Genomic DNA, 4,415 nt, shown 5'->3' with positions numbered 1-4,415 from the left:
ATAAAATAAAATAAAATAAAATAAAATAAAATAAAATAAAATAAAATAAAATAAAATAAAATAAAATAAAATAAAGGGGCTATCTTATGCCACATTTTCCAGTGGATGATCAGTCTTGTTTATGAAGGAGGTGAAATTAATTTCCCTTGTCTCTTTTCTCTATCTTCAAGGTTACTGGAAGGAAGAATGGAGAAGAACAGAGTCCATGGCTTCTTTATCAAATCAATTATCTTCCTGGCAGGAGGATATGGTTCCTGTACAGGGTAGGGGAGATTTTTCTCTTCTGGGGGATGACCTGCCTTGATCTTTGCTAGTCAGCCAGACATGCATGGCCAGGCCAAGAAACAGACACCACTAGGATTTCAGAAATGTCACTTTATTTGAAGGATATATTGAAAGTCTCTTCATCTCTTAAAGGACTCTTCATCCTCTTTCATGGCCTCTTTAGAGGCACCATTTTATGTGGAGGATGTATTTACAGACTCTTGAAAGACTCTTCATCCTCTTTCATGGCCTCTTTAGAGGGACAACAAAGTGTTGTTCCCACAATTTCTACTTTCTCAGATTTTTGTAAATGTTCACATCTTTCATCTCCTTCTCAAGGCCAGAGCCAAATTCTTCTACTTTACACCAGAGAAGGTGTTAGATCTGGAGGAGTGGGCGCAATAACGGAGACAAGGCATCGGGTAGTGACTCAACTCTTTAATAGTGACTTCAGAACAGAGCAAACACTTGGGCAGCAGCAGCTCTTTTATAGAGCTGGCTGCTGCCGCAATAACCAATGGGAACGAGTTTAACCGCGCTTATTCTTCCAATCAGGGATGGCCACTGTCAGCCAATCAGGTTAGCTGAAGGCAGCCAATCATGATCGCTTACTTGCGGACCAATCCGAGCTGCAGGTTTACGAGCCTGTAGTTGGAGCGGAGCTCGAAGAGTTTTTCATAAGGAGTTTATTTAGTTAGTTCGTAACACCCCTCACCCCTAGATTCCGTCTGAGGGGTGGGGTGATGTATTCTCGCAAATAGGCAGGCCGTTTCACCTGCCTTTTTGATTTCCGCTGTTCTACCGGTTCCTGTTCAGGTTCCGGTGGATTGTTTGTAGGACCGGGTGGTGACGACGGTTCCACTGTCTCGCTGGGTGAATCAAAGCTGTTTTCTTGGTTGTTTTCTGGGTTCTCTGGGCTTGCTTCCCTGACTGGGCTGCTATGTGGCGAGGCCATCCCTCAGCTCGGGCTTCCGTCGGGTGGTGAGTATCCCCTGGCTGGTTGTACCGTCTGCTGGGCTTCGCTGATTGGGTCCTCTGTTATTTCTATTTCGGCCCCCTCGTCTTCCCTTCCCCCCCCAGTTGGAAAATCAGGGGGTAAGAGAGAGTTAGGTGCCAAACAGGAACGAAGTTGGTCTATATGGCGCTTCCACAGTTTGCCGTCATTAGTCTGCAAATGGTACGATCTGGGGCCTGTTAGCTGCGTAATGGTAGCGGGGACCCACAATGGGTCAGCCGAGAAGTTTTTCGCAAAAACTAAATCGCCTACCTTGAATGCACGACACTTGCTGCTGGAACCGCAAGGTTTTTCTGGCGTGTAGGTTGGGTGTAGGCGATCGAGGTGTGAGCGGAGTTTCCGGCCCATCAAGAGTTCAGCCGGGGTTCTGTTCGTGGTGCTGTGCGGTTTGATGTGTTGAAGAAGAAGCATCCTGTTTATTTTGTCGTCAATATCACCATGTTCCATTTTGTGCAATGTTTTTTTAATGAATTGTACCATACGCTCGACCCTGCCATTGGCTGCAGGGTGAGCCGGCGAAGTTAAGGCATGGAGGATGCCCCGGTCCGCTAGGTATTGCTCGAATGCAAGGGCAGTGAACTGGGGGCCATTATCCGAGACTAAAACGTCCGGCAGTCCGTGCGTAGCGAATAGTCTATTTAACTTTTTAACGACGGCTTCTGTTGTGGTACTTTTCATTTTGTGGACTTCGAGCCAGTTTGAATAGGCATCCACCATTATTAGAAAGGTGTGTCCCTTGGTGGGTCCCGCAAAATCAATGTGGATGCAGGACCAGGGGCCACGAGGTGGATCCCATTCAGTTGGAGGTGCCTTCGGTGGGGCAGCGCGGATTTCCTGGCACTTGTTGCATGTGGCCACCCAGGCTTCTATTTGTTTATCGATACCTGGCCACCACGTGTAACTTCTCGCTAACGCCTTCATCCGCATGATGCCTGGATGGCCATCGTGCAATAGTTCTAGGACGCTGTGTTGTAATTTTTCAGGAATGATGACTCTGTCTCCCCACAAAACGCAGCCTTTCTGTGAGAACAACTCCATCTGTCAGTTTTTAAATGGTGTGAAGATGTTGTCGGGTTCGTTGTCAGGCCAGCCTCTTTCCACCCAGCTGAGGACCCGAGCCAATGTGGGGTCCTTCTTTGTTTCCGCTGCGATGTCTCGTGCAGTCAGGGGTGGCGATGGAAGAGTTTCAATCTGGAGCGCAGTAAGGGTTGGAGCTGGATCGTCTATGGCTTCCGGCAACGGAGAATGGCTCAAAGCGTCAGCATGGGGAATGGCTTTCCCCGGGCGTTGTAGCAGTTGATAACCATATGCGGCTAGAAACTCTGACCAACGGGTCATCCTTGGTGATAAGATGTGGGGAGTAGGCTTGTCCCCCGCTAATATGCCAAGCAATGGCTTGTGGTCGGTTATTATAGTAAATGGCCGTCCATAGACATATTCATGAAAACGTTTAATAGCGGCTACAATCACAAGAGCCTCTTTATCGAGTTGGCTATAGTTCCTTTCAGTCTTTGATAATGTTCGGGAAAAGAAAGCAATAGGTGCCTCATTGCCGTTTGGTAGAACATGGCTTAAAATGGCTCCCACCCCGAACGGCGAGGTGTCACACATGACAGTTAAAGGCAAAGTCTCGTTATACTGCATTAATACAGCGTCGGAGGTCAAGAGATCTTTTACTTGCTGGAACGCTCGTTCTTCCCGTTGTCCCCAGACCCAGGAAGCTTTCTTGTCTAGCAGACGATGTAGGGGCTCAGCTACAGTCGCCTTCTGGGGCAAGAAGATATTATAAAAGTGAATGAGTCCCAGGAAAGCTTGGAGGTCTGTTTTATTCCTAGGTCTGGGGGCGTTTTTTATGGCTGTTACTTTTTTTTCGGTAGGATGAATTCCCTTTTTATCAAGGAGGTACCCCAGGAATTCAACCCTCTCAGTACAAAGTTGACACTTGTCCTTCTTTACCTTTAACCCGGCGTTTTTGAATTTTTGGAGAACCGCTCTGAGTCGGGTCTCCAACACGTCTCTATTGGGGGCAGCTATCAAGACATCATCGAAATAAGGCACAACCCCTTTTATGCATTGCAGCAATCGCTCCATCAGGCTTTGAAAAATGCCCGGTGCTACACTCACGCCGAACTGGAGCCTATTACATTTAAATGCACCTCTGTGCGTGACGATAGTGTGGACCTCAGCAGTCTCTGCATCTATGGGTAGCTGCTGGTATGCCTGGGCTAGGTCCAATTTTGCAAAGATCTTTCCGCCGCCCAGGGAGTGAAGAAGATGTTGAACCACCAGTACAGGATAAGCGCTTTGCTGAAGCGCGTGGTTTAGGGTGGCTCGGTAATCCCCACAAATTCTTATCGATCCGTCCGGTTTTATGGTTGTTACAATCGGGGTTTCCCAACGGGCGTGATCGATTGGTTCTAACACTCCTTGGGCTATCAATTTGTCCAATTGTTCATCAATCTTTGGCTTGAGTGTGAAAGGCACTCGATGAGGCTTAAGGCGTATGGGCGCAACATCGGGGCTGAGGCTAAACGATATGGGAGACCCCTTGTACTTGCCTAGCTTCCCTGTGAATACATCCTGGAACTCCTGAACGAGGGCGGCTTCCCAGTCACTGCTCCCGGTCTGGTGAATGCCGGCTAGTTCAATCCCCAATGGAGCGAACCACTGTAAGCCCAACAAACTGGGCCGGTCTCGATCGACGATGGTAAGAGGCAGAGTTGCGGTGTGGTCTTTAAAGGAGACCTGGACGTGGCGGGACCCGGCAACGGGAATTCGGTTTCCCTGATAGTCCCTTAATATGACTTTCTGGGTGCTGAGGTCTTGACGGCGGGTGTCAGGGATCAGCTGTTTGAAAGTCCTCCACGAGACCATTGATAGGGATGAACCCGAGTCTACTTCCATTACGCATGGATGATTCTCAATGGCGACCCTCACGCGGATCTTCCTTGCATCCAAGGATGAGGCGTGACCGATGGTGATGGTTTGATGCGTCTCTTCTCGTCTAGCTGACGCAGCAGGCGCTTGATTTCTGTAGTGATAGTGGTTCCATTGGTGATTCAGGCGATCCCGGTTCATGGGTGGGCTGCCCGTAGCTTGGTGGGAGTTGTTCTCTCTACGGATTGGACTTGACCCC

Source organism: Notechis scutatus, chromosome 9, assembly GCF_049901735.1.
Source record: "Notechis scutatus isolate UNSWTSFEM ecotype Mainland chromosome 9, rNotScu1.2, whole genome shotgun sequence".
In the NCBI taxonomy this organism is placed as follows: Eukaryota; Metazoa; Chordata; class Lepidosauria; order Squamata; family Elapidae; genus Notechis; species Notechis scutatus.
Note: the sequence above shows the minus strand (reverse complement) of the source record.